Source organism: Musca autumnalis, unplaced genomic scaffold (genome assembly GCF_047663935.1).
Source record: "Musca autumnalis isolate F117 unplaced genomic scaffold, ASM4766393v1 scaffold_2, whole genome shotgun sequence".
NCBI classification, from domain to species: Eukaryota; Metazoa; Arthropoda; class Insecta; order Diptera; family Muscidae; genus Musca; species Musca autumnalis.
In genome coordinates this window covers 78566392-78579620 of record NW_027411755.1, presented here as the reverse complement: position 1 = coordinate 78579620, position 13229 = coordinate 78566392, and positions in this window count along the sequence as shown.

Here is a 13229-nt window from a genome sequence, read left to right as displayed (position 1 = left end):
GCCATGCAAAATAAATTATGAGAATTATGGTGTTCGTGTTGAAATGTCTAGAGTGTAGAGTCTACACACATACTACATACATTTATACATACATGTGTGGATGCTGTATACCAGCATTATAATAATTAAATAATATCAATAAAAAGGTAGATATTTCATAATTGTTTTTTTTTTTAATTTCGTTATTATAATTTAATGGCATTTAGAGTTATTAATAAAAGTGGGGCTTCAAAATGTAACCAACCTATAACTGATGAAAAACTAGAGATAACTGTTTTATTGAAATGTGTTAATGAAATGACATATGTAAATTTAGATTTATATGTAATTGTATTATTTAGCAATTCCGGTTCAACTTTATCTGCGTTCCCGCACACAACCACCTTACTTTCAAAATTCATCGATTTAGACAAAAAAAAAATTTCAATATAGTTCGACATTTTGATATAGCCATCATCACGGTGCTCTTGAAGCAACCTTAAATGGAAGGTGTTTACACCTGGGAAGCTTTTGCGGATTCTGAAAATACAAAGTTCATAGATGAGAAAAATCAAAAAACAAACAAATCCGCGGAGCGCTTTTTAAATAAATCGTGATTCAAGTTGACATTTTTAGAGAGAGAAGATTGACCTTTATGATAATTTCGTAGGTTTTACCGTTATTGAGATATAGAAGTTAAAATTGGGACAATGCATTGACTGTTTCGTCTCCTTATAAAACAAGCTCTAAGATTTTCTCTAGTTCCATTTCGATACAACTTAACGTTTTCAAGCAAATCCTGAAAACCTAACAAAAACAGCCTTAAAATGTGGCCAGAACTCTTATCTCAAACACGGTAAAACCTACGAAAATATCATAGAGGTCAATCTTATAGAGAAGTCAATGCATTGTCCCAATTTGAACTTCTATATCTCAATAACGGTAAAACCTACGAAATTATCATAAAGGTCAATCTTGTAGAGAATTTTCATAGCAACAACATTTACAATATCTTTAGTCCTGTTTCGATAGGACTTGCGGTTTCCAAGCAAAATCGTGAAAACCTAAAACAACCCTAAAAATGTCAACTTGAATCGCGATTTATTTAAAAAGCGCTCCGGCGATTTTTTTGTTTCTTGATCTTCCTCATATATGAACTTTGTAGTTTCAGAATCCTCAAAAAACTTCCCTGTTGTAAGCACCTTCCATTTAAAGTTGCTTCAAGAGCACCGTGTCATATAACGGTAGCGCCCGGTTTGAGGTTATTTATATATTATATTATCCGTTATACAGTCAAACTTCTCTCTAACGTAACTGGTGGGGACGAACAATTGAAAAAAATGAAGAGTTGTTTGTGAAAGATTAAAAATAAAAAACGAAGACGATTCAAATAAAAATTCGTTCGATTTACTACTAAATTCCTGCTGTTGTAGTCATCAATTTTTATCTATAAAACAATGCTTTATAGAGAACTATTCGTTAAAGGGATGTTCGTTACAGAGACTGTATAAGAATTTTATATAACTGTGTAGAATGAAAGATCTGTATTTAATAAACACATCATCCAAATTTCATAGCTCAACACGGTGCTCTTGAAACAATTTTAAATGGAAGGTGCTTACACCTCGGATGTTTTGGCGGATTCTGAAACTACAATGTTTATACATGAGAACAATCAAAAAACAAAAAAAATCGCCGGAGCGCTTTTTAAAAAAATCGCGATTTAAGTTAACATTTTTAGGGGTTGTTTAGGTTTTCGCGATTTTGCTTAGAGACCGCAATTCCTATCAAAATGGGGCTAAAACAAATGTTGTAGCTATGAAAATTCTCTACAAGATTGACTTTTATAATATTCTCATCGGTTTTACCGTTTTTGAGATATAGAAGTTCAAATTGGGACAATTCAAAATCAATTAAATTCTGTATCGCCCCTTATAAAACAATGGCATGACTGCAAATTCCCAACTTAAACTTATATATCTAAAAAAATGTGACAACTTAGGATAAGTTACTTAAGCCAGTCTTGTAGAGAATTTTCACGGCTTTAAGATTTTCTCAGGTCCCATGTCGATAAGACTTACCGTATTCAAGCGAAATCGCGAAACCCTAACAAAAAAACCTAAAAATGTAAACTGAGCTTCTTTATCTCAAAAATGGTACATGCTGGGAACAAATGATGAACGTCAATCCTCTAGAGAATTTTCACAGCTACAACATTTTCTTTAGCTCCATTTCGATTGGACTTGCGGTTTCCAAGCAAAATCGTGAAAACCTAAAAAACACCTAAAAATGTGAATTTTGACCGCGATTTATTTAAAAATCCCTACAGCGACATTTTCTTGTTTTTGGATTTTTCTCATCTATGAACACTGCTGTTTCAGAATTCACAAAATCTTTCCCTGTGTAAGCGGTTTTCATCAAAAGTTAGTTATGGCGCACCCTACATGACATTGTTTTATAAGGGGGCGATACAGTCAGTGCATTGTCCCAAGTTGAGCTTCTATATCTCAAAAATGGTAAAAACTACGAAAATACCATAAAGGTCGATCTTGTAGAGAATTTTCATAGCTACAATATTTGTTTTAGTCCCATTTTGATAGGACTTGCGGTTTCTACGCAAAATCCTGAAAACCTGAACAACCCCTAAAAATGTCAACTTAAATCGCGATTTATTTAAAAAGCGCTCCGGCGATTTTTTTTGTTTTTTGATTTTTCTCATCTACTAACATTGTAGTTTCAGAATCCGCAAAAACTTTCGAGGTGTAAGCACCTTCCATTTAAAATTGTTTCAAGAGCACCGTGTCAACTTTCCCCCTTTGGGAAAATACAGATTTTTTTTCAAAAAAAAAAAAAAAAAAAATGGCCGCATTGATCACAACACAGTTCAAAGGCACTCCATTCCATTCCATTCCATTCCATTCAAGGAAGGACATCCTTTTCTCACATTTTAACAGCATCTGGATGAATTTCAATGGAGTCGTGAAAAAGGCACTCCAATTCCTTACATTTTAGCCGCTTTTGGATTCCACCCAGAGATTGAAACCCATTTCTAAAGTTTTAATTGCATCCGGATGCAGTTCAAGCGATTCGTGAAAAAACACTCCGTTCGATACATTTTACAGGCGGTTGCTTAGAGATCCCTACAAGCAAGTTTGTCTTTAAAACTGCATCATTTTTCGACTTAAAAATTTAAATGCAAGCGTTTTATTTGATAGATTCCATCATGAGGAAGAATATACGTTTTGAAGCTAAGCGATAACTTATTTTCTAGTTTTAAGTGCATTTATGAATAAAACACTGAAACTTAGTTTTTATACCCTACACCACTATGTGGGGAGGGTATTATAAGTTGGTTTTGGCCAAAAAGTTTGTAACGCATCGAAATAGTGGTCGTAGACCCATACATATATATATCAAAATGAATGTCTCGACGAGCTGAGTCGATCTGGCTATGTGTGTCCGTCCGTCCGTCCGTCTGTCCGTCTGTCCGTCTGTCCATCTAAACCTTGTAATCACGCTACAGGTCGCAATTTTGATCGGATCGTCACGAAATTTTGCATGTTGATAGGGGTCCCGGAGGGGAAGAAGCCTATTGATTTCGGTGATGGTCGGATAATATTTAGGGGTCGGAAAGGGCAAAAAACTTAGGTGGATAAAATGACAACGTTTTTTTCCAAAGCGAATATCTCAGCTTCTGTACGGGGTATACCAAAAGCAAAACCTGACAATGAAAGAAGAAAATATCACCTTTCTAATGATGTTAAGCAGGTGCTCGTAGGTAATCACACAACGAAGATATAACAATAGTAGCAAATAAAACCCCAATTTTCATTTTTGCGATTTTAACTATATTGACGAATATCACAGCTTTGGTTGAAAACTTTCCAAAAGCAAAGTCTGACTATGAAAGTAGAAGATCCCGTCTTTACAATGATGCAAACTAGGTCGGCGTAGGTAACCAAATAACGGAGATATCGCAATAGTCGGTAATACATCCCATTTTTCTATTTTTTTGGAAATCACGCTACAGGTCGCAATTTTAATCGGATCGTCACGAAAACTTGAGGGTTAATGGGGGTCTCACAGATGAAGGAGCCTATTGATTTTGGTGTTGGTCGGATAATAATTAGGGGTCGGAATGGGCAAACACTTATTTGGAGAAAAGTCAACATTTTATTTTAAAACCAATATCTCTGTTTCTTTAAGAGGTATATCAAAAGCAAAACCTGGCAAGGAATGTAGAAAATATCACCTTTACAACGATGTAAAATAGGTTGTCGTAGGTGGTCAAATAGCAGAGATATGGCAATAGTCGATAATGCATCCGATTTTCCGATTTTCTTGTAATCACGCTACAGGTCGCAATTTTGATCGGATCGTCACGAAATTTTGGGGGTTAATGGGGGTCCCAAAGAGAAAGAAGCCTATTGATCTTGATGATGGTCGGATAATATTCAGGGGTCGGAATGGGCAAACACTTATTTGGAGAAAGGTCAACGTTTTATTTCAAAGCCAATATCTCTGTTTATTTAAGAGGTACATCTAAAGCAAAACCTGGCAAGGATGTAAAGCAGGTTGTCGTAGGTGGTCAAATAGCAGAGATATGGCAATAGTCGATAATGCGTCCTATTTTCCAATTTTTTTGTAATCACGGTTTTTTTGTAATCGGTCGCAATTTTCATCGGATCGTCACGAATTTTTTGGGAGTGGATGCGGGTCCCTCAGAGGAAGAAGCCTATTTAGTTTGGTGATGGTCGGATAATATTCAGGAGTCGGAATAAGCGAAAAGCTTATGTGGAGAAATGTTTTTTTATGCGAATATCTCCGCTTCTGGTTGGAGTATTCCAAAAGGAATACCCCTCAATGGCAGAAGAAAAGATCTCGTTTATATTGATGCAAAGTATGTTGGCGTAAATGAGCAAACCGAGATATTGCAAAATTCAGTAATATACCCAATATTTCCATTTTTTGTAATCACGCTACAAGTTAGAATTTTGATCGGATAGTGACAAAATTTTTGGGGTAGATGGGGGCCCACAGAGGAAGAAGCCTATTGATTTTGGTGATAGTCGGATAATATTTAGGGGTCGGAATGGGGAAAAACTCATTTGGAGACAAATTCAAAGTTTTTTTCTTTGTGAATATATCGGCTTCTAGTAGGGGTATACCAACGGCAAAGCCTGTCTATGGAAGAAGAAAATATTACCTTTACATTGGTGTAAAGCAGGTTGGCGAAGGTGGTCAAACAAGGAGATACCACAATAGTCGGTAATGCATCCAATTCTTCCATTTTTTGCAATCAAGCTACAGGTCGTAATTATGATCGGATGGTCACGTAATTTTGGTTGCTTATGGGGGTCCCAGAGAGAAAGAGGCATATTATTTTGGTGGTAGTCGGATTATATTCCCTAAAAGAAATGTTTACCAGTGAAAAGCTTATGCACAGGGGTAGTGGTGTAGGGTATCACATGGTCGGCTCCGTCCCGACTATAGCCTTTGCTCACTTGTTTTTTAATTATTTTTTATTTAAGTCCTCTCAGGTAGTGCAAAGTTTCAGTTCAATTGGTCAACTGCAACTCTGTTAAAAATGAGTTACTAGATTTGAACTAAACAGACAGGAACTAAAGCAAGTTAAATAAAACACTGTAAAAATTTCAAGAAAATCTAAGAGTACAATCTTCTTCTTTCTTCTTTATTTGAGGATCCGTTTTTCGCATATAAAGCGACCATACAATAGTATATTATTACATCTTAATATGTTTTAGTATTTTATATTATGAAATTATTGACAGCTCTCGGTTTTTAGCAGCATGTATCAGATTTGTTTCATATCTGTATCTTGTCCACTCTTGGATGTTATTTAGCCAGTATATCTCTCATCTGCCTCTTGGTCGTTGTCCTTCTATGTTACTTTTAATAATACATTGTATAAATTTGTATTTATCATTCCTCATCAGGTGTGTAAGGTATGCGGTTTTTCTTGATTTGACAGTGTGTAAGAGTTGTCAGTCGAGGTGCATTCGTCTTAGTATTTTTTGGTTTGGAGTGTGCGATGTGTAGGGCACCTTTGGAATTCTTCGATTGACCCATGTTTCAAAAGCTTCACTTCTTTTTTGATCTGCACTTTTGATGGTCCAAGTTTCTACTGCATATAGTAATATAGACCATATATAGCATTTTACAAATCTAGTCTTAATTGCGAGACTTATTTCGTGGTTGGTAAGTGTGTTTTTGTATTTAAAAAGGCGTTTCTGGCCATCTCCACTCGACGCTTAATTTCGTTTGATATGTTCCATCGATCGTTAATTAAAACGCCAAAGGTATATACAAGATTTTACACGTTCGATATTTTTGTTTTTAATAATTAGTGACGTTTCACAACTTACGTCTTTTCGTCTTACAACCATGTATTTTGCCTTTTTTGTATTTGTTTTGAGGCCATATATTTCGCTTACGAGAGTGAGCTTGTCTAGGAGTTGTTGTAGCCTAGACATACTGCTAGCAATAATTGTGGTATCATCAGCATAACGTATGTTATTTATAATTTTACCCTGCACTCTTATTCCGGCTCGTTCTCCTTCAATTGACTATTGAAATATTTTTTGGGAGTATATGTTAAAGAGTAGCGGGGATAGTATGCGCCCTTACCTGACTCCTTTTGATATGGGAATTTCGTCGGTCAGATCACCATTTACTTCAATTCTTGCCGTTTGGTTCCAGTATAAATTTTGTATGCATCTAATCTCTTTTTTTCTATATTCCTATTTTCCTCAGTATATCAATTAATTTGTCGTGTTTGACGGTATCAAATGCCTTTTCATAATCGATGAAACATTTTTTTGGACTTCCCGGCATTTCTGTACCAGAGATCAGATTGAGATGATTCGTGTTTTGTATGCATTCATTCGTTCGTTGCTATTGACATGCATTCATTCGCAAATATCAACTGATGTTATTGCTTAACGTGCATTCATTATTTTTGATGATTGCCTTCTTTCAACACTATTTTTCTAGTGCCGTTACATGTCAAGCAACAAAATTGCAGTAAACATAACAAAGCATTCACTGTATTTGCTATGCTTTCGTTGCCTTTTTAGTGCATTACAGTGCAGTGTGAGTAAATAATTAATAGACTGGTCAACACAAATTGTCTTTCATGTGATTTTATAATGTTTCTAACACATATTGGCGAGTTATTTTATACCCTCATCTATACTATGTCCTATATCCGTTTGTAAATCCTCTAAATAATCATTTTGGATCCCACAAAGTACATATATTTTTGATAAGCGTACAATTCTACGTCCGCCCGTCTGTGGAAATCACTCTAGATGGATACAACTTAAGGAAATTTGAAGGTATTACCCCCATTTGCCTCCAAATTGGTTGAAATTTGTGTGTTTTTAAGAGGTAAGAAAACATTTTCATAAAAAAATCGGTGTATATGGGTCCACATTTGTGTATAGCCCCTATATAACAGTACCACCAGATTTCATGTATTTTAAAGTTTTTATGTACATTTTCAGTCTAAATTGACTGTAATTTAGTTATAGGGTTCCGTTGAAGGTGGAAGGGTCATGATTATATGGGGAAGTTCGGAAGAGGATTTTAGGAAATTCGGAAGATGTTGTTCGGAGGTTCGGTGAAGGTTGTTCGGAAGTTCGGAGGAGTTTGTTCGGAATAGTAAACTCTATTTACTAAACAATTATAAATAAAAAAATAATTAAAATAATTAAGTTATTAATAAATGCACTAAAAACTTGAAAATAATATTTCTCTTAGACTCAATTACTATACTCTTCTTCATGATGGGATCTCTCAAATAACAATATTTTCGGCGGAAATCAGTTTTCAACATAATTTATGGTGGAGGGTATACAAAGTTCGGTCCGGCCAAACTTGACGGCATTTTCACTTGTTAAATCTGACAATAGTTTTTATCCATCAGTTTTTGGTTTTGAATACAAGCATATTTCTAGTTGCATGTTTCACTGAGGCTATTCGAATTTAAATTTGTTCGAAATACTACCAAATTTCTGTTTTTTGAAAAATATTTGAATCATTTCATCAAAAGGAAAAAATTGAAATCTCCTTGCTCACAACTGTATTTAAGAGAAATCTATATTTTCGTCTTTTATGAGTTTTCGTTAGATATTTTAATTTTTTTAAATAATTGTAATTCTAAACATTTTCTTAGATAAACTAATTCAAAGATTACAACAAACTTCGATATGTAGCTATATTAACAACAATTAAAATAATCGTAAATGCGCGAGCAACAATGTCTTAGATAAACTGGCCATTAAATCATAAATTTTTGTCTTATACTACCCATGTAAAATAATTATATGTGCAAACTAATATTGTGATATTTATTATCGAAAACAAAATATATTTCCAATATTATTTTTACATTGTAGTTAGTGCTTACGATTGCTTTTAAAATATAAAAGAAAATTGCGTTCTTATTAATTTCATATTAGAGAAAAATAATTTATAAAGAATTTGTCATAGAAAATAATTATATGTGCAATAACGAAAATTTTTAAAAAATTCATAATAATGAACAAAATTGTTGTACATTTAACATGATATTATATTGTCCTTGTGGATTAGGATTATTCCGACAAAAATGAGTGCCGAAACATAAATTTAGTTGTTAGAGAACAACTTAATAGATTTTGCTGGAGAACTCTACGGATAAAATTGGACTTTCCAGCAGGATATTGCCCCGAATCACTCTGTTAGACCTACAAGGGAGTTTTTAAATGCACGAAATGTACGGTTATTGGAGTGGCCAGCTATAACACATGTCCACATACCCATTGAAGCCCTTCGGGGCATACTATCCGCCAAAGTTTTCGCGAAGTCAAAGGAGTGCACGATGCTGAAAAAATTTAAATGTGCATTATTGGCGGAATGGGAGTATATCGCCACTAACACCTTAAGAAACCTAGTCGGTTCTATGGGACGAAGGCCACAACAAGTCCTAATCCACAAGGACAATACAATATCATGTTAAATGTACAACAATTTTGTTCATTATTATGAATTTTTTACAAATTTTCGTTATTGCACATATAATTATTTTCTATGACAAATTTTTTATAAATTATTTTTCTCTAATATGAAATTAATAAGAACGCAATTTTCTTTTATATTTTAAAAGCAATCGTAAGCACTAACTACCATGTAAAAATAATATTCGAAATGTATTTTGTTTTCGACGATAAATATCACAATATTAGTTTGCACATATAATTATTTTACGTAGGTATATCTAAAGAAGGTCTATCCTGGTTATTTTTATTTTTTGTAAAATGTTAAGTAAATACTTTCTATTTATATCGCTCATTTACTCAAAGAGTGACACATCTCAAAACATGGAGTTTCGAGAAAAACTCGTTTTAAGTTAGCGATTGAAATTTGGCTTCCCAACTTAAAAAGACTATTACACAAAAAATAAAATAACCACTTATCAATATATAAACAACTACGTATCAGAGCTAAATATCAGTGCAAGATAGAGCATGATTTGAAGTCTATTATTGCTTCATAAACTCAAAAAACTATGTTGTTGAATTACGATAAACTTGTAGTAAATGAGCTGTATTTCGTTGAGTTTTAGAGATATAGGCTTGAAAATTTGACACAAGATATAGTAAAAGTCTTAGTAAAAATATAAATTGCTAACTCAGAAAACGCATTTTTTAGTTATGTCACTCTTTGAGTAAATGGTTTAAAGTTTTTATTATATGTATTAATACTATTTTTTCTTAAATAATCTTGAATTACATATTATTCCCCATATTATGAAATACAAGAAAAACATGTTATATGTAATAAAATAATCGATAATAAAGTCTCCTACGTTTCTTTCCAATCAAAAATGTTGACCATTCACATCATTCGCTGCCTTTGAGGTGTGTTAGGTGTGATTGAGAGAAGGCAAGCAATGCTATGCACTGTTTTCGTCTTACACTCTTGTGATGAATGGTGTGATGCGCTGTTGTTTTGAAGTGATGTGAACTGTCGACAATAGGCAATGGTTTCTGTGAATGCATTCAAAGGCAATGAAATCGCCATTCAAACCGAACTCTGTTCTGTACCAGTAGTTGAAGGGATAATAGGGCTTCCCTGGTACACATACCTTCCGTGAAGCCGAAGTCACAGAGAGAGTCACAGGACTCTCACATAGCACTTTCGCATTTGGTGTATATTCTTTTGTGAATTATTCTCAGAAAAAATTTTAATATATGGCACATAATGCTAATAAGCCTGGGGCCTAATTATGTGATTCGATATCGAGTTGTTTCGACCCGAGTACTCAAAGTTGGGATGACAACATTCGTTATCGAGTAAAATTATTATAGTAATTGAGCAGAAATTTGCGAGTAATTTCTAAAGGCCAAATTGCCTATAGTAAACAAATAAAATGAAAGATTTCTTATTGTCTTTTTGTTTAAATTGTAAAAATTGTTGTTTGTTGTCGTTTTGTAGAAGGAAAACCATATTAGTAAATAATTGACAGCATTTTGAGAAATTGTGATATATTTAGAATTAAAATGCATGCAATCAATAATCAAAAATTAGTGTTTGCAGTTAAAAAAAATAAGTTGGAAAAATAATCATTTCTGCAAAACGGAAAAAATATGTAATATTAATAGCTATTATTTTATAGGTGAAGTACATTTTGAACATTTCATCCCCCGTTGTTTACCAAAGGAAATATTTTCTCAGAGAGGATAATGCAAAACACCCACCAAACTCTCTCTCATTTATTTTGCCGCTTTTTTATCACGTCGAAATCTTTTTCACGAGCAAATACTCGATCGAATCGAATCACATAATAGGCCCCTGTATTCACAACACTTTTTTGCATTAGATTTCTTCGGTATAGCAATGAATGTTGATTTCAACCAATCGTTTGGATATTGGCCAGTATCATACAAATGATTGAATATTTTTGCAATGAGTGAGGTGTTGTCTACAAGTATTAAGATTTCAGTAGGAATTTCATCAGGTCCGGTCGATTTCTTGTCTTTTAGTGATTGAATCGCATATTATACTTCGGATTTAGTGATTGGATTTCCTGTTATAAAAGTATTTATGTGCTGATCATACCTTGATCGCTGGTCGTCAGTGAATAATAATTCAATATAGTTTTTCCATTGATCCTTTATGTGTAATGTCTCGAAAATCAATTAATCATCCATTAGTACTGCTGGTGATGCCTTCCTATACACTCCTGTGGATTCTTTTAGTTTTTATGTAGATTATAATCGTCATGAATGTTTGGCAGATATTCAATTTCTCTACATTTTTGATTTAGTAGAGCATTTTTTGCAGCTCGGGTACCGGTACGGATTTCATTTTTGATTTCCCACTAACGTTCATAATTTCATCGTTTCATCGTTCGTCCATTCTTGTTGTGTTCTTCTCGTAAATTTTCCAAGATAAGAATACAATCAATGTTAAAAATTGATTTTAAATATTAGATCGCGAAAATTGCATCCAAGCCACACCACAACAAAAAATGAAGGAAATCAAAAACCACTTTGTGAAAAAGTGTACGATTTCACTCAGAAATCCCCATTGGTTCTTCGACGAATATTTTGATGTGTTACAAACGGAATGGAAGTATTAATTATAAATTTCAAAAATAGTAGGCGCTTGCAGGTTCTGGAACAGAGCATATGTTTACATACTCGGTTAGAGAAAAAGCATTTTTCCCATCATTTCAGTACTACTTTTTTTCATCTCTACTTTGATTACAAAAAAAATTTCGAGAACTTTTTTGGCCCAATTAATCCTCTAAATTTTTGGAAGTAAATTTTCTTAGATCACCTTTTTTCCCATTTTTCTACAAGTGAGAAGTCATTCTTTATTTTTTGTTGTTTTATTAGGACGAAGGTCGTTATTTATGTAAGTTTTTAATTAATTGAATTAATTGAGCTAACATAACCTAAGGAGTTTGTATTGAAAAAGTGAATTCTAGCGAAGTCCCACACACCCAACCAATCTTGTTTTTTTTATGACCCAGATATACCACAGTTCATCAATAAGAAGACTACTGTAAGATACAGCAGAAAAATGAAGAATATATATTTAACGGCATATACAATTTTTGTAGTTCAGTACTATATTAGAACGAAAGTTCTATTAATGTTGAGTGGAATTGGAAATTACGGAGTCGTAAAAACCCTATTCCGGAGTGGAATCGAACAAAAAAGGCTCGATTCCGCAACTCTGGTATTTTCAATATCCTGAATTAGTGGATAGATAAAATAATTTCTAGTCACAATTTTAGCTCGAAAACCAATGAAACTATCCTCTTTGTATGCTTATTAGGGACATACAAGTCTAGTATGTCATTTTCAGATTTATTAAAAAATTAAATTGGCGATTTTATGGCCCAACAACTGCGAAGCATCCAAAATTTGAGCAAAACTGATCTTATGATGGGTGGTGTGGTTCGACGGTAACTGGCAAATGGCACGTCTGATGTTTTCCACCCAGACCGGAATCGAAGCGGATTTATCCGCATACAATTTTGAAATTACATATTCTCACAGGAAAAAGTCTAACGGAGTGATATGAGACGATCTTGGTGGCCAATCGACTGGTGCTCACCGAAGTGTTCTTTCAATAAATCCCTTGATTGAGGCGATGTGTGGGAAGTGGCGCCGTTTTGTTGAAACCAAATGTCGCCGAGATTACGGGCTTCAATTTCAGACATCGAATAGGCGGTTATCACGGCGCGATAGGGGTCGCCATTGACGATGAAGTCCTAGCCGGCATCATTTTGAAGAAATAGGGTCCGACGATTCCACCGACCCACAGACCGTTTTTTTCTGGGTGAAGTGGCAGCTCTTGAATTTCTTTAAGTTGCTCTTCTTCCCAAATGTGGCAATTTTGCTTTTTTACATACCTATAAAGCCAGAAATGTGTCTCATCACTGAAAAAAATTAAGCTCGAAACACACTCCCCACATAACGGGAATTTTCGTAATAAAGTTGAAGGATTTGTAAACCTTGTAGAGACGTAAGCTTTTCCACCATAATAAAATGTCAAACAGTACTAAACAAAAATAACATGAAGACGTGACACGACTCAGGCGTGATCTGTCAAAAAAGACTGTTGGAAAAAGTAGCCGTTACTAGGGAATACTTTATGAAGTCTTCAGACCTATTTAGTACTAATAATAAAAATTGGATCTGTGCATCATGATGCTAGCATATCGATAATCC